Genomic DNA, 18,576 nt, shown 5'->3' on the forward strand with positions numbered 1-18,576 from the left:
ATTGGGGCTGTAGGTTGGGTTAGGTCATGGTTAGACTTTCTCCACACATCATCATCTTTCACTAGCCTGAAATGAATGTTCTTATTTTATTTCAGCATCATTCAGTAGGTTTCTTGTTTCTGCTTCCTCATGGATTCTGGTATCATTATAAAACAGCATGTATTAAGAGGTGGTTTTTTTGGTAGGCATTCAGTCTAAAATTAAGTGGAAGCAGAAGGTCTGGGCATGATTTATACCAGTTATGATTCTTCCTTACTCACTGGTGAAATTGTTTTATTGGAGTGGAGACATGGCTGTCTTACTTAGCCACTACCTGAGGCTCTACCTAATATATCTGGTTCCAGAATTATTATTATTATCCAGTAGTAATAGAACAGCAACTCAGTACATTCAAACACTACATGTGTCTAAGTTCTCTAAATGCCCAGGGCTGCCCATATTGTTTTCATATTGGTGGTTCTGTTCAGTGTGAGGTGGTTCTGAGTTCAGCAGAGCCATTAATCCTGCACATGCATACTCTTCTTTCAGCTTTAAAATTTAATACTTTTTTTTCATCATACTTGAGGCATGCATCACTGGACATGAATGTAATAATTATAGAGAAGGAACTGAAAAAGTAATTTGAATATTTGTTGAACTTTTACCAAAACAACACTTGTGGATAAACTTCCATTTCCATTTTCCTGTCTTAATACAGTCTGTAAAAAGGCAAAAATGAGGTGTGCCTGGACTGTGTAGGTCTTCACTGATCTGTTATACATGAACACATAAGAGTATGCATCAGCAGCCAGCAGCTGCCCATGTCTCCAGAATCCACACATACAGAAGCAGAGCTGATGGACTGATGCGGAATGGGTAAAAGGAGAGAAAGTGCTGGAAGCTGGATTAGGCTCTGTGCTGTCTGTTTTCTTTCCCACTGTGCTATTTTTAATTATTTTGGGAAGGAGATTTGTGGAGAAAAATCATTTTTCCTTTCGTCCAGTGTGAGAACTGTGAATTTGGTGCAAGGTTCAAGACTGGAATTACAGCTGAGATGGAAAATAATAAAGGAAGCCATCTAAGAAAGTGAAGACAAAGCCTTTGGACATGCCAACAGCAACAAAGGATCATCTTCTGTAGTAAAGGATCATGACTAGGCAGGAGGCAATAGATAACCTACCAAATCTTTCCCCATATCAATTTTTGTTATTTAATGTTCAGGATAGTTTGTTTTAATGCATGACACACACAATATTTGTTATTATTCGTCTTGAGACAGGGAACAATTTTGCTGAAATCAAACAATGTATTTTAAACTATATGTGTATTGTTATTAGGAGGTTGGACCAGGTAATCTTGTATACACATTCCAACACAAATCATTTTGTGACTGTCTACTGAATTACCTTTAATTAGTTCTTTATATTCCCTCACAGTTTCAGGACCATTTCAGTCTGTGCTGGTATACCATATTAAGCTGATCAATGAAAAAGTTGAAGTTGCACTGATAAATTCCTTCTAAATATATACATTCTGTTTTGCATTTAGGAATAGCATAAAAGATCTTTGATCTTATGTCTTTTGCAGCATTATTTATTTTCTGTATATCTAAATCATAAATCAGTATTTCTGACACAAAGTTAATACCATATGTTAAAAAAAAAATATGGTATTTGATTTATCTCATAGATGCAGTCCTTATTTAGAGTCTCTTCAGTGACAGCAACGTCAACCTTGCTTCTATTTTCATGACTGTCACCAGCTTGCAGGACAATTCTAGTCACATAACACTTTGTGTCTTAGTTTCCTTATCTGTTGGTCTTGGATAATATCTTTCATTTTATTTGCAAATAAATAAGAATGTTTAGAGAAATAGATACAGTTCCTAATGGAATTGATTATGCTTGAAATCCAAAGTATTTAAATCTGGGCAACATCTTTCACTGTATGAATGAGGACATCAGGCTAAATACAACACTAAGTCCACCGTGTGGAAGAAACCATTAGTTTGTGGGTTGAGAAATCTAGGCTTGATCAATTAAAGTAACAATGTTGAACACAGTAATTTTTGAATAACACACAAATACTATTGTAATGATGGAAACAAGAAACATTCAAAACTCTCCTCACTGTGTTCGACTTACCTCACTGTATCCTTGGCATGCATGCAAATTATCTGTCAGGTTTACAATATGGTATATCCCCTGATTATAGTGGTGAAAAAATTTCTTGCTAATAAAGTAGCCCCAAGAGCCACTGTAACTGTGTCCCAAATTATCTTTAGTTGCATTATTTAGATTAGAATAGCACTTAGTTATTTGTGCAATTTTATTCTAGCAACACTTCTTCAGTTCTTGAATAGGCAGTTGGGTCTTTAAAACTCTCCTTCAGTGGTTCTGCCAGCTGAGTATGAGATGCCTAATATTCAGTATAATTGGCTCTAGAAGACAGCATTTCTTTTCTTTACTGATTCAGAAAAGATAACTTCTCATAAAAGAATTGCAAGGATCATACATCACTTTTTGTTTTGTTTTGTTTTGTTTCCCTAGCAAGTGTTGCTTGCCACAGTATCAGGAAGAAATTGCTCATTCATTGCAGGTTAAATTACAACATTCTTCTGGCAATTGAAGTCTTTTATATGTAAACTGACCTGAATTCTGGTATTCCAGCATAAACTACTCACAGACCAATGTGCATTTGAAGAGCACACTTTAACTGCAGGAAAGCAGTCAGTGTCCATTCAATTGCTTAGATATTGGGGCGTCTGATTGTATTGGGGTTGATTTTTTAGAGGGCGGGTAATTTTTTGAATGGAAAGGTGCCACTCAGTTTTAACACTTGCAGGTGCCAGTGTGTCTCTGCTTTGCACAGCCTGCTTGCAACTCTCACTAAGGTTGTGTAGGTCTTTCAGAAGAACAGAGCTGGAGAGGTAGTGTTGAAAGTTGCAAAACTCTTTCTGTTGCATTATTTGTGGGTAGAAAATGTTTTCTCCTGTCCAGTATTGCTAGTGCCCTTCATTGGATTCTGGACTAATTAAAATAAGAAACAGGTAGTCATTTTTTCAAAACAATTGGTGAGTCTATAAATAAAACATAACCTGACTGCAAAGTTATTACAGCAGGGAATTACTATGTTGCCATATTCATTACAGCATGCAATAAGATCCACACATTTGTAAATTTATCTTACTAGTTCATTGGTATGGTTGTTCTCACAGGCAACAATTCTGACTCTGTTAGTGTTGTGTTTGGGTCCTAAATCTTCAAGTTACAATTCCGGCTCTAATACGGACTATTGAACTACTGATAATACACATTGCCTCTGGTAAATACAATCTGACTCACTAGAAAATTCTTCAGTTCCAAAAATTGGAAGACTTCGTCTGAACAGAAAGATGTACGTGAAAGAACTGAAAGCCAAAGAAGGGAGGAAAGCTGAAAGAGTTTTTAAGCTCCCTCACCCAGGGGTTTGAAACTGGATGATTTTTAAGGTCCCTTTCTGCCCAATTACATGATCTTGTGATTAAGCAAAAAGACAAGCTGATAGGTTTGTTGGGGCTAGGGGTTATCTTAAATGTCCTTGGGAGTTTTGATATGGTCAGCACTGGTGAGTGTATACAGCATTTGTGTGTGCACATGATGTCCTACAGAAACAGGGAGGAGCTTGTACAGCTTGACAGGTATCTGTCAGATTAATGGAATATCACTACTATTATCAAAGTGAAGGACAGGATGCAAATCAATATTTTGTGAAGCCTCTTATGCCAAATTCTCTTCTGTCACTACCAACAAGCAGATGAGCACTGTAACACACCCTTGATCAAGGCTGACCCATCATCTTTTGGTGGTGCAGATTTTATGATGTGCTATCATGAGATGTTGTAATTGTTATCTAGGGTCACTTGAGATAGATCTTTTGTCTGACTGTTTGAAATATGCAAGTAAGTAGTTGTCTCACTGAAAGTATTTTTGGTATCTGAGTTCAGCTCTTTTGTGTCTTTCTGACTCCTGTTCTTATTGTGAGTCCTGTTTATGAGAGTAGCTGAGAAAAGTCACTGACAACAAAAGATTCTTTAAAGATGTTGGTCTTGCTATCCTCTACCAAGGCTGACAATCAGCGACTGAACATGCAGTGTTGATAACTCTTATAAAATGATTAGCTGAAGGGTAGCTGAAGAGTATCATCATTCATATACTCCCAAAGATTGAGAAGTGGTCTGTTTAGCTGGGGGGTTGCTACATGCAATACCAGACAGCTATGGTGCTTTATGTTTCCCTTTTCTGTATATCTTCTGAAGTATTTAAAAAATTTCACTGGTTCTCATTGCCATGAGACTAAGCACACTGAAAATGTTCTATGCATAATCATTATTTAATGTTTTACTATTAAACAGCAACAGAGTCAAGTCAGCCCTTCTGTCTTCTGTATGTGAAAGCCATAATAACAAACAACTTTAGAATTAGACTCTTCAGAATAGGTTTTTGTCAGTGTAACAATCACTTGAACTCTTGCCCATGAACTCTTCTACCTTTAATTCATAGAATTTTGGGAAAGCAGAAGGCAGCAACTGGAACTTTAATAGAGCCAATCTGCAGCCATGCTAATGATTAATTATGTTAGTAACCAATGCATCGACTGAAATTCTAGGTAACACCATTGTGATGACCTATTGGAGTGACGACGGTCTCACACAGATTATATAACTATTAAATATATTATAAAAATTTGTGCTGGAATTGTATTTAACAACTTTACCGGAAATTTTTAATGAAAACACACCAAATGGATTTAAAATAAGTGATTTGATAACCAGAGCGGTTGTGGATACCCCTTCCCTGGAGGCATTCAAGGCCAGGCTGAATGCGGCTCTGAGAAGTCTGGTCCAGAGGTTGGAGACCCTGCCCATGGCAGGGGGGTTGAAACTGGACAGTTGTTACGGTCCTTTTCATCCCCGGCTATTCTATGATTCATTCTATGATTCTATATAATTTTTTCTGAGCTACTTATCACCCTCACATCAATTCAATCTGATGAGCCCCTGAGGAAAGTGAAGGTAAATTGTATAAAGATACGGTGTAAAGAGCCCAACACAGTGAGAGCTCTGACAGACCTGTGATCATTCAGCTCACTGTCCTGCAGGGCAGCTGAGACCTGGGATCATATGTGCCATTTAAAATCACCAGGCATGGGTATGTGGGTATATGTGGTATAGTAGGCCAGATTAATTCAAGGAATCGCTTTCCCACAGGAGGTGAACAGATACGGGTGAATGTTGACAATTAACTGTAGTTTACACCTCAATGCAATTAACACTTTTTCATTCGAATGAGTAACATTTTTAATGTGAAAAGGTTACTGTGCAATCCCATTTTTATTTCATGTTTGTTGCCATATGCTCTATGTTTTGTTCTTTTAAATAGTGTTAATATTCTCTTTGACTATATCATATACAATAGCACATCTGCCTTTTGATTTATAAAATATGCTTATGAGACCAAAAACATGTATGGTATTAAAATACATTAGACAAACTGAGCCACTGTCAATTATACGAATCCTCAAAAAATTCCGTTTATGGGCTCAACAAAGTCTCTTCAAAAAGATCAGCCCTGAAGCTTCTGGGGGAACAATCTGGTCAGCAGGGAGCTGAACTCTGAGCTCTCACTGCTCACTGTAATTCATAGCTGCCTAAATAGCTTTATAATTCAAGAATTTCATCTCATCTGAAGCGTCAAAGTAGAATACAAATAGAGAAGTGACCTTTAATCAGTAACTCAAACCATGAAACTCATGTATTTGGAAACAATCTGAGAGTCACTGCAAGCTTTCTTGTGAACAAGCAAGCAACCACATTCTGTACTACCTGAAGAGACATCACATTTAGCACAGCTTGAGTACAAGATACAGGTGGAGATAAATCTTCAAAAGGAAAATATACATCTTTCCTTCCCAGATCCATGTCTGAGGATCCATTGGATCCTGATATCACCCTCCATTCACTAAAAATCATAGTTTTCATGCAATTAAAAAAAAAAAAAAAGGAAAGAAAAAAAAAAAGGTATTTTTCATCATGTATAGTATACCAGAAGCCCTTCCCCTTTCCCTATAATTAAGGACAAACTTCCAGCAACCATTAGAGTGTTTTTTGCTTCTTTAAACTGCACTTCACAGTAGTAGTAGCTTCAACACAGCATTTACTGATCGTCAATTAAATAACAGTTTCAATTAGTTTTCAATGATGGTTTTTATGAAGAAGAAAGAAAATTCTGCTAATTATAAGTTTGAGAAAGATACCATTCAACTAATACAACATGAGGTACTTCATAATTATAATAATGAGAATTATTCGTTTCTATTCAATTATTCAATTATTCCATTCTATTGATTTCTTATATAACTGATATATAGACAACAACCTTTTGTCTCTGTCATTTGATGATAACTCTGGCTCCAATGATCCTCTGTATTCCACCGGTCTGCGTACAATAGCTTTATTATACTGAAAAAGAAGGAGAACTACAGAAAGACATGCAGTTCACTGTGAGTAGGAGAAAAGAGATTTTTTGATTTTTCTGCATTTTCTTTGTGATCCTGAACTCACAGTGATCATGTAAACTTAATTTTGTAATTCTGCTTCTTCAGTAAATATTCAGTCCTGCTACAGAAGATGATTAGGACTGTACTGGCAGAAAAAGCTCCAGCTTTCTTTCTTACATTCTGCTGTTAGACATTTCAGATAGCATTCAAGGAATGTGCACCTTAAAAGAAATGCACATCATGTGCAGAGCTGCTCTAGCTTCTTACTGCTGTATGAGTAGTGCCTTCACTTACATCTCTGGAATGTACAACTAGTTTCAGATGATGAAGATGAGAATCACGAGGCCTGGTTCCTTGCAGGCTCACAGCCACATCCACTTATTCATCAGCATTAAAAGGTTCTGTATACACAGACAGGATGTGTTTCCATCATATTCCACCTTATACCCATGTAAAAGACTGCTAAACAGGAAGACCCATATAGGGTCAACCAGTGGTACATTGCCACATTGTAATGTAAATCTCCATTCAAACATTTCTAAATGTGTACTATGTTCATCCAGCATCTTTTGTGTAGCGAATACTTGTGTTTCAAGAAAGATACCCTGAAAGTAATTGCTGATTGCCATACTACTACAGATAAATTCATCCTGCCTCCTGTCTGCAGCTATCAGAACTGTTTACCAAACACAGGCACTGTCCACAAGATCCAGAGCCACAAATATGTACTTGAAAAGAATATATAATCTGAGCATAGGTTAATGTAAACATCTGGGTGAATTAGAAGATAGAATAGCCTAAGATAGCCCATGAGAAAATTCTGACATATGAGAATTTGTGTCTTAAGCCAGAATAAGAAGTTCCATTTAGCTTCTACTACTAAATTCCCCCAAGCCTATAGAAGGAAAGATTTTGAACAAATAAACATAATATAGCAAAACAAAACAAAAAAATAAAACATTGAAGTTTCGAATGAAACATGATACTGAAGGTTGCTAAAATGCCTAAATATCCACTGACAGAATCACAGGGAAAGAATAACTTGGTTTAATTTGTTTTCATTGGGAAAAAAAAAAAAAAAAAAAAGCATTCCTACAAAATACTTCATATGCCTTCTGCTATCTTTTCCAAAAGAAGTTTGTTGAAGTTTTCTGTCACTGTATGCTGGCCTTTGTGGTGTTCACTGTAGAAAAAAAAAACCAACAACCTGAAATGTGTATCTTCAGTTAGTTTCTGTGACTTGTTATCCTAGGAGTTCTTTGTGCACTGGCTAGCATGAAGTGATCTTGGCCTACAGCTACTGCTTGTGCACAGCACAGCAATGCAAGTAACAAATTCAAGAGATTACTTTTTTTTTGAAGTATCAACAATATGAAGGTAGTAGCTGGAACAGTGAATAAGGTGACACCCAGAAAGGCTCTGCAAGGGAGTTATGAGAAAAGTAGCACAAGGATAGATAAGATTAACATTCAAAATGATGCCTCGTTACTCACAGCTGTTCTCATAGAATCATATAATTGTTTGAATTGGAAAGGACCCTTAAAATTCATGTGGTCCAACCCTGCTGCAATGAACAGGGACACCTACAGCCAGATCAGGTTGCTCAGAACTCTGTCCAGCCTGACCTTGAATGTCCCCAAGAAAGGGGCATTCACCACCTCTCCGGGCAGTCTGCTCCAGTACTTCACTACCCTTGAAGTAGTAACAAAGCAGAACTGATCTTTTCCCTACGACATTTAACATAATTTAAGGAGACTCCGAAGTTTCTCAGTGGGGTTTCTTCTGCCAACATACATATGCATACACAATATCTAAATTAAAAACCATAAAATTAAAGAGTGACGAACTGATCATAAAAGACCTTTACAGAAAGCATAGATGTTCCCCAATTCTTTGCATGGTAAACTGCTTCTAGAGTTCCTTAGGAGGACTCATCAATATAACCTCATGAGATCAAATGACATCTTTGTGACTGGCTATTTATCATACTTTTGTCAGGAAAATTTGTACTCAAAGAATAACAAATGGTTCTTGAATTTATAATATCTAATTCACGTGATATAACTAACTGCTCAGTGATATATTAATGTCAATCTCAGTTAAACTGGTCTAATTTTCAGTTGCTACCAGAAATGAATGTCACCCATACAAACTCTATTCATTTTGAATGCATGGAATATAATGCAGTTACCTTCCAAAACCAATTTAAGATGGTTTTATACACATACATCTTACTTTTTAAACTTCCACCAGCCCTTTAGCTAGTGAGGAATTGTATCACTGAGATTAACAAAAGCACGTTTTAAAACTTTTCCCTTCAGATCTATCATTGTAAGAACGTAGGATAAAGGTGTGAATATTTAAGTGAGGGCAGCTTCTAATATATTGCAATAAAATAGAGAAGGATGCGGCAGTCTGAGGAAAGGAGAAGGAAAATGGTCAAAGCAAGCTTTAATTAAATAAGAATTAGCAAAAAAAAAAAAAAAAAAAAAAAGGTCATACTCTTGCTGATGTTTGTGAGACATTCTGGTCTGTATCTGTTTACAGGCTTGTGTCATCAACTGAATATTTGGGAAAGCAAACTTACCTTCTGAAGGAAAGGAGAGGGAAATAAATCCCATGCAGTGGAAATTTATATAGGCAAGGGATGAGGAACACCTGCAGAGAAGAAAGTGGGAGTCATGAAGAACTCAAAGGCTTAAAAAGATACAGTAAGACATGTAGCATGAAAGGTAAAAGAGAACTCTTAGGGGACAGGATAGTCCAAGGACTGAGAATCAAGGACATGACTGAGAAGAAGAAGGAATGAAGCCTGGCCAAAGGTCGTTTCAGTTGAATGTAAAAATGTGTGGCAAATCTTAAAAAAATATGAATATTCAAAGGTTCCCAAGGCTGTTTTTTAATCAATATTCTTATGTAGAACATGGTTCTAAAAGCAAGTGTGAATTATGGGCTGCCTGCAGGATGCTCTCTTACGTGCAATTGCCCTGTCACAGAGAGGGTCCCTTAAGAAGATTCTGTGTGTTCTGGTTTAGAAACGGAATTTCTACCTAAAAGAATATCCCAGTCTTGAGGTCGGTAAGTGAAATTACAGTTATAAATATAGCAAAAGGTTCTCCTTTCTATAAGATTTAAAAGTGGCGGGGCAGTTTCTTTAAGTGCTGTTGGCATTTAGATAAGCTCAAATCATGTTCAAAGTCATTGAGATTTTGTATTTGTTCAGGCTTGCAAATAGATGGAAACTGTTGAAGAGAAGGATTAATCTTGAAAAATGGGACTTAGATTTTTTTTTTTTTTTAAAGTAACTTGAAATAATAATACTGAGATACATGAATTTTTCTGCCTTGGGCTGATATTACAGTTGAGCCTTATGTAATGCTTTAAATACATGCATAATGTTTCAGAACTGACCTTTTAGCTTAAAGATCAGGTTAATACACATATCCACAACTGTGCAGCCTCTTGACGAGTTTAGGACTATTAAGTGTCATTATGATTTTCTAAAGACTATGAAAAAAATGTAATCTCTTCTTTAACCTTAAAATCATCCCTTCCACAAAATGAAAGATTTCCCAAGGAATTATGTTACAACTTCCTATGACTCATGCCCGAATTCATGGGGTCTACTATTATATAATGAGCTCACTATGGCTTGTAGGATATGAGAAACTGGCCCCCTATGAAAAGGTCAGGCCCTGTTTCACTATATGAAAGAAAATAAATTGACTGCAGATAGAACACTGAGATGTGAAAGTAAATTCTTAGAATCTTTATTTTAACATGAAGAAACTCAACAGCGACACCCAAACTCTTGTCAGCGTGATTTCAGGAATTACGATACCACTTCAGAAATGCTCTTTGCAGCCTTCATTTCCCTGCAGTTACCATCCCTACTGTTTCAAGAAACAACCTGCAAGGCTTTTCTGCATAACTCATCTGCATGTTCGCTGGCCTAATATGTCACCTGTTATGTGTGTACATTCCCTCAATATCTTAGTTTGTGAATTATTCCTCACTGAAAGGGGCTTCAGAGATTGTTCATCACAGTGTGCAAATGCTGTTTACAATCAGTGAGGGCATAGAGATTACAAGAATTGCCACCGCATATTAAGCAAAACACAGAGTCGCATTACGCTCATTCTACTATGAACATGATGCAGCACTAAGCAGCTTCCCTGCCCTGCCACCTGAAGACAAGTTAATTTTGTTTTCTTTTTATATTAAATTTCAGGGAACACAGAATGTCTTTCACAGCATGTAATATGTTTATCTGTCACAGATTTGCAGAATAAGAGCCAAGCTGTTATGTGGCTGTTCCTGCAAATGTGTCAGGGTAGGTAAAGAAAATTTACATTGTCCCTCTAACCGAGTCTGGATTTTAGCAGGAATGTGGACAGGTCTCATTGGACCACACGTTTGCCACTAAACTTTACGTGCCAGCCTTAGATGTTTCCATTCTGGGTTCATGTCCACACAGAAGAATCATTTAGACAAGCTGAGTTTTTCCCAGTTTGGAAGGGGAGGGAATTGTGCATGGTGCTGCCAGGCAGAAGATTATATCTTCTTTTTGGTGGAGGTTTCAGGCTCTTCAGAGAGCCTGTGGTTGTGGCTGTCACTCTCTGCCACACTCAGAGGCTTTTTTTATTGTCCCTGTCAGTTAGCAGCCCAAGGTTACTGCCAGCTCTCTGTCAGTGCTTTGATTTTTGTCAGCTATGGCCAGGTCCTTTTAGTTATCTGCTATCTTTTCAGCTTTGTTCAGCCTGAGCTCTACTTGTCTACTAATTAGCTCTTTGGAGATTTCCCTTTTAAAACTCACTACCACAGAGGACAGGAACCGTTCAAAAGTTTTGTGCTTCATAGAAATTCCATATTCATCCACATCCCATACAGCCATCTTTTTAAAATTAAAAGTGGCAGGTCAGGCCAATTTAAGGTATATAAGCGGCACAGCCTGTAAAAAGATACCTTTAGGTTCTTGATCAGGTATGTAGATGAATGACAGAAAAAGAAAAAAGGTTTCCACTGAAAGGACCAAGGTGTACAAATAAAAAAGAGACTATCATTCTGTGTAACATATTCTCATTTTCTTTATCTTCTGGTGTGCAAATATTGTGCTAGCTGAATATAAAAGTAGCACAACTTTAGGGTACAAAAAAAAAAAACCACACTGTAACAACATCAAGAGTGGTCTTACATCAAGGAGGGCCCTGAGGATGTCTTTGTTGTCAACTTCAGAAGAAAAGAGAGGAACAGAAGAGGAAACTGGCAGAAGGAATAGATGCCAAAGAGAACTCAAAGGATTAGGTCCGGGTGAGGTGATCGGTATTCGAAAACAGTCTGCCTTCTGGCTCTGATCTAAGGGAATAGGCTGGCAGCAAAGCCAGAGGGCATAACAGCACAAACACACCTTCAGCACACTGCTGGAGGCTTGCCTCAGTGCCTTAAAAATTGTGGTAGCAATTAGAAATAAAGGTATATAGGAGAAATAGGCGAAAGTGTGCTATTTATGAATAAAAGTCCTCTTTTTACATAATACTCAGTCTACTCATATCTTTTTTTTTTTCTTTTCCTTTCTTTCTTTTCCTTTTTTCTTTCTTTTTTTTCTTTTTTACTTTTTTTTTGCCACTTAGTACATTTTTCTTGTGGTATCTCATCGATGCTGTAAGTTGCGCCTACATTGCACTTACACAGTGTTAATGCCTGGAAGATGAAAGTAAAAACCTTTGAATATATTAATGTTATAACACAGATGTCTTACTTTTTATACTCTTTTTTTAGAAATATGGTGTGGTTAATAATGATGCAGATTGTGCTGGATGGATGAGCAGATGAAACAGGGGAATACAGATTAAATAAAAATTTCTTCAAAGCTTACGTTTGCTTCATAATTTAACTTCTGTACTTGTCATGATAGCAGTAGTGAGGTGCAACCATGCATAATCACATTGTTCTAAAATATCCTGGTGAAACAGAACAAACCTAATCTAAACAGCACTGCCACACTTGTTCAGCTAACTGGAAAAAGAGTAATTAGGAAATGTCAGCTCAGCTCCATGGTTGATGCTAATTAGAAATCTAAAGTTTCAATATAAAGTATACAAAACAGTTCTGCAGAACCAAATATTTCCTACTGAAAGCAAGGCTGCAGAGAAGCCACTGACTAACATGTCACTTCTTTTCTTCAACTACCACCTCACGCAATTTTTTCCTGAGCCCATATTTTTCTTTTGCTTTAGATACAATAATGAAATTTGGATTTGACAACTTCAGTTCTAATGGGAAAGCTCCCTTATTCTCAGGCAACTGCTGCTAGCTTGGGTGATTTTTGGCCGCTGTGTGCTAACTCTGCCTCTTCCAAGCAACCCGGCTTGCAGCTGGGAGCTGCTCTTGCTCTTCAGAGCTCAGCTTTTCATTGAACCAGCCATTCTAATGACTAATGGCTAGAGGTCCTCATTCCACAAACTTATCACATGGGGTCGTTCTCTCCCAGACTGACAAGATGACAAATATTCAGTTGTTTCTTGTGGTTTACATCTTTGGATTTTTTTGTCTCTCTTAAAACCATATCTGATTTTTCTCTGTTTGACTGATTCTGAGAACTTTAAACATTTTTCTACTTTTTGCAAGCTGAAAACTTCACACATTCTACTACAATGTTATAATTCTACAGCTCTTGGTGTTGATATATACTGTAATCCTTCTGCTGTTGGATTAAGCCAAATTAGGGCATATTAATAGCATAAACATAACATAGTCATTTTAGTTGCGTGCACTGAAAGCATTTTGAAGCCATTCCTATTAGCTTTAAGTTCTGTCTTTTCTTAAAAATGTCATTCTTATTCAGGTTGGATACTAGGAAAAAATTCTTCTCTGACAGAATGGTCATCTGTAGGAATGGGCTGCCCAGGAAGATGTTTGAGTCACCATTCCTGCAGGTATTCTAGAAAGGTGTAGATGTGGTTTAGTGGGGTTGTATTTGTGGTAGGTGGACAGTTGGAATGGATGATCTTGGAGGTCAATTCATGACTTCCTTAATTCAGTTCCAGCAGGTTTGATATAGATTTTCTGGTGTACTTTCTGGAGAAGCAAGGGCTTAGACACTTCCACTGACACCGAGTTATTTGTTTGTGCTTACTTTCAGAATCCAGCATTTGAACATTTAATAGCTGGTTGCTTGCTCCAAAATTTACATACTGGTCATACTGAGTTGAAGCACTCATACCTGCATTGCATCTCTGTTCAACTGACACCTTGAATGTTTCAAAACAATTTGATTCAGATAATCTACAGATATTAGTAATTTCTTAGTCTCTCCTTCCTCAGGAGGAAGATGACATATATACTCTGGGTATGGACAACTGCTGCATTGCCTTATACTTTTCATGTTCAGCCGATATTCACAACAGACAGCAGGTGACCTCCATAATACAGGGTTGCCAGTCCTCACTCCTCTTGTTCTTCCCTTTACTTACATGTCTGCTTTCTCCTGAAGTAGGAGAATTTTGTAGACATAACCTACCTCAATTTTCTGCTAACTTAAAATTAACATACCTGAACATGCTGATCACTCAGGTGTTTATCCAAGGGAGTCCTCTTAGCACATTTGGCTGATAGCATTAATATTCTTTTCCAGTAAATTTAATCCAAATTGTCTGCCTCACCCACCCATTTCTACTCTATGCTGCAGAGAGTATGGTAAGTAATTGCTTGCTTAATATAAATTGCATGATTGTGAGACCATCTGTACTTATGCCAACTTAAATATTATTTCCTCAATTGCAGGAATATGTTACTGATCTCATTTCAGTACCATCCTGTATAAATGAATTGCTCTACGCAAATGCACTTAGTCACTTTATCACCAGCTATCATGTTGCTTACCCAGCTGAAGAGCTGTCTCTTAACTATATTCTCTCGCTTGCTTGTACTGGAAGCATTTTATGCATCTGTTGAATCATTTTATCTAGTTTCAGTACTGACAGACACTACAGTCTTTGAATCTCTTTAATCTCTTAATAGCTTTCTTCCAAGATGCATATTTTGCACTTTGATTTTATTTCTTCTGTTTATTATACAGATTGTTTGTTATTTATTATATGTTATTATAGTAAATTGTTATTGTTACAATAAATGAGTTGAGCAGCAATTTAGCTGGTCAAAAATTGGGTGAGGATTCATACAATGTTATGATTATCAGTGCATTTGTATTATGCTTGGGAAGTTTCTGAAAAATGCTTCGTTAGTTTGGCACCTGTAGATTGGCTGTACTGGACAGTTACAAAGAGATTCTTTCTATTTTTTCCCCAAGAATATTCACTAGAAGCACACTATTGTGGCCATCAAAGCAATCATTTCACCCTGAAACTGCTCCCGGGCTCCTAGGAAAGGAGGCTGCTAGTGGAGAATTCTGGAAAATCCTATATATCTCTAGCCTTAGTGATTTTAAAAAGTACCAACCTCTCCTCCAAAAGATGTAAAGTCTGAGTCAGTCCAAGTACAAAGTTCTCTTACTGCTATCTTGACACAGTTTCAATATCAAGAATAGAAAGGACATGATAGAAATGCCACTGAAATGTGGCAGAAATTAGTTTTAGGTAATAGCAAAAATGATGATGGGTGCATTACCTCCTTTTCTTTCTTTTTCTTTTTTCCCTCATATCCATCATACCCTCCATGAGCAGGCATGTATTTCTGCACAGAGGTACACCATGCTTCATGTCTCTGTATGAAATAATAGGTCTGAATCTGCCACTCAAAGTTCTTGAAGCCTATGACTTCAGCACAATCACTGCTTTTGTTGAAATAAAATTCTTCTAGTGTTTTTGGCCATCAAGAAAATGTGCACAATATGATCTACATTAAATAAAATCACTGATGCCTGCCTGAGTTTGTAGAGAAGTGTGTTAATACTTGTTTGAGAGAAAAGCGGGTTAATTCATCTATTGTCTCAAGCAGCAGGCAAACCCCATTCCATCAGGAGAACAGAACTGCTCTCAGGTGGAGAGAGGACCCAGATTATTATTCCTGTTACTCCTGGAAAACAGTGTTGCTCTTTGGGAAATGGGAATTGCAGGCTACAGCTCCAGAAGCTGTGGTCACCTTCACCCCAAACATGTGCCAATACAGAGCCACATGGCCAGGGCCTGTTTCTCAAGAACTGCATTAAGCAGAAGAGGAAGTAATTCCCAGGGCTTCAACAAATACTGAAATCTCCCAAATCCATTTTTTGAGGGACGTAACTATTAACAATCTTAATTTTACAGAGAGGCAAAACCAAGGCAGAAGTTTTGACTAAACATGTGTAAGTCCCTTGCATTCTGGTTGCCCAGGTTTCTATTTCATCCTGTTATGTTTTCTTGATCCAAATGATGCCAGGCTTCCACAGCTACAGCTCAGATTGAGCTGTGACAATCCTCAGTGTCACAGAAAATTGAATTCAAATTATTTCAGGTAGAAGTCCAAGTGTTAAAGGTTTCAGTACAAGAAACTGGACTCTAAGCATCTTAACCAGATCACTGAGTTTTGATTTCCTCTAGCTCAGCACTCCTGCACCAGGAATTCACAGCACTGCCACCGCGGATCTATGTGAGTGCAAAAAATCTTTTGCAGAGAAGGCCAAAGGGCAAACAGCCACTGCATAAATGCTTTGAAAGCCAGTCTCTGAAATGATAAATGACTACGGGGACATTTCAGACAGATAAGAGCCTGCTTTGCTCATTTTCTGAGCTGATCAGGCATGGACTACTCCACCTTGAAATCCTGCAGCAAAGGCTGATGCTGCAATGAACCTAGAGGCAGAGAGCCCTGCAGCGTGGATCAGAATTACAGTAATGCTGTTATTTGGCTTCATCTGCTCCAGACTGCAGGCAGAGCCCCTTTTCATCCTGTTGCAAAGCCTTCACAGACATATCCTAAACAGCAGCTGTTGCACTGCTCCCTCAGAAACTCATAAATAGAATGCTACAGAAGTCTCATCTTCCTCCCATCATTGTGGGTTTCGCACATTTTTTGTCTGTGCCGAATCATTTTTATGTTCTGTTCATCTTTTTAAAAATGAATATTTTATTTTATTTTTTGAAGAATGAAGCTGCTCTGCAAGGTGAAGAGGCGCAGCAGGAGTTTAGGAAACTGGGGACTTTCTCACGTCACCATTTTTCCCCAGCTGTGAGTGCAGCAAAATAATTGAGATTCTTGTAATTAATAAAATATGAAATCTGTGTAACTTCTTACTTGGTGTACACAATGATGGATTAAAAATGGTGCTTTGCCTGCTACGTACTACAGAATTAGAATTGCATATTTTCCTTTTTTGAAGAAGTTAAAAAGAGTCCCTCAGTAAATACAGTGTGTTCAATTAACTGGTTTTATTTCCTAAGTCAGTCAGTCAGATGCTATCCATTGGCATTCTTGCTTTCAGTTTTGGCTTGGCTGATTTGGTAAGTGAAAGAGGGAGTCTTCCCACATTTTTGAAATGGCAGCAAGAATGTAAAAGCTTACCAGTGGTATTAGGAAGCCCCTACTCTAGACCAAAGGACACAATGTAACTTGAAACTGGAGCCTTTACACCTGCTTCATTTTGGACTTAATTAGAAATCAGTTGTGTTCTAATATTTACAGAAAGCTTACAGAAATGGCTGTGGGTTAGTGGAGAGTTGCAGCTCGATTCAGCAGTGATCTACATATGTTCAAGGGTGGTCCCTGTAATTTTTCCCCCACCCCTGCCATCCAGGTCTTTCCTCCCTTCTGTTTTATTTCTTGTATCACCCAGTGAAGCCCAACTGTTCTAGCAGGGCCCAGTATTTCACAAGTTTTTCTGTAGAGCAACGAAGTTCTCCCGTGGGAAAGAATAAGACATTAGTTAAGCCCCCTGACTGCTGCTGCTCCCTCACTTCACCAATGGAGACTCTATTAAGATAAACACAATTGTTTGTAGCTAAGCTCCTGTGCTGTGGTAGTTGGAATGGAATCGAGATTAGAACTTAGAACTCCAGATGTAGTTTTCTGTTTATATCTTTTAGTGGTGCTTGTGACTAGTAGGAGAACTAGCAGATCCCTAACAAATACTACTCCTATTTTATAACAACTATAGCGTGATTTCTGTCCTTACAGGACAACCGCCATGGTGATATCCAGCAGTCAGGGATGAAAACAAAGATGATCACAGATGGTTATACAGAATAGTTTGAATTTCAGAGGAAATGAGGGAAGAAGAAAGGAATATAAGCAAACAGAAGAGAATCCCAAGCTAGCTGCATATAACTCACAGGAGATGCACAGATGGAAAAGACAGGGAAAAGTGAAAAAATAGACAAGTGAAACATAAGAAAATCAATGTGATTCAAGCATGTTATTCCTGGGTTACACTCTTGTCCTAAAAAGGCACAAGCTGGTTCCAAGTCCCACGGGAGTGATGCATTTGTCTGGCAGCTGGCAGGAGGTAGCAGAGGGGACATGGGGAACAGGTTTTTTGGCATGACAGCATCCCAGTAGCAAGCTGTGCACTGCAATGGAACTGGCCCTGGTCTGGCCTCTAGCACTTGGTTGTTGTTTTACACCCTGAGAACACAAGTGGTCAGAACAAACTTGCACATGAGTCTGGAAGTGATCCTTACTTCAAGAACGAATAACTATTTGTCAGAAGTACTCCATGTTGCGGTGGAGAGAAGAGAATAGTGACTTATTTTACTGTTTCTCACATAACATGTCAAGAACTCAAGAACCAGAGCACATCAAGTCAACATGACAGTCTTCAGATCTGAGCAGAGTTGGAAGGGATCTCCAAAGGTACAGGAATTAAAAGCATCATTTCACAACCAGATCTGTCATTTGAGATGAACAAAATAAAATGCCATCTACTCTCTGTAGCTCTCATTTGGGCAGGCTGCCAGTTGTTTACATTCTGGCAATTGCTAAATTTTGTAAAGCCAATTAGACTTGGGGTCATCATAATTTTGTCTAGAGCTCAGTTGCAGAAAACAAACTCATGCATCAAATTGTTTTTATTAGAAATACCTTGAGTAGGGACCACCTCTAGAAAAGGCTCATAGCAAGCTGTGGTCT

At 37.9% G+C, this 18,576-nt stretch overlaps 1 protein-coding gene across 8 annotated transcripts in view; it reads right to left on the minus strand.

Annotated features, from left to right (window-relative positions):
- Nucleotides 1-18,576, minus strand: part of TTC29 (tetratricopeptide repeat domain 29) — a 185,521-nt gene that overhangs the window by 138,826 nt on the left and 28,119 nt on the right. For 5 of the 8 annotated variants that reach the window (XR_014945294.1, XM_015861176.3, XM_032444409.2 and 2 more), the window contains one exon: nucleotides 9,104-9,174. The exons of the other annotated variants lie outside the window; for them this stretch is intronic. The gene's annotated coding sequence lies outside the window, so the exon portion shown is untranslated. The remainder of the gene's footprint in view (nucleotides 1-9,103; nucleotides 9,175-18,576) is intronic. 8 annotated transcript variants of the gene reach the window in all.

This window comes from Coturnix japonica, chromosome 4 (genome assembly GCF_054131305.1).
Source record: "Coturnix japonica strain WE chromosome 4, WE-NBRP24, whole genome shotgun sequence".
NCBI classification, from domain to species: Eukaryota; Metazoa; Chordata; class Aves; order Galliformes; family Phasianidae; genus Coturnix; species Coturnix japonica.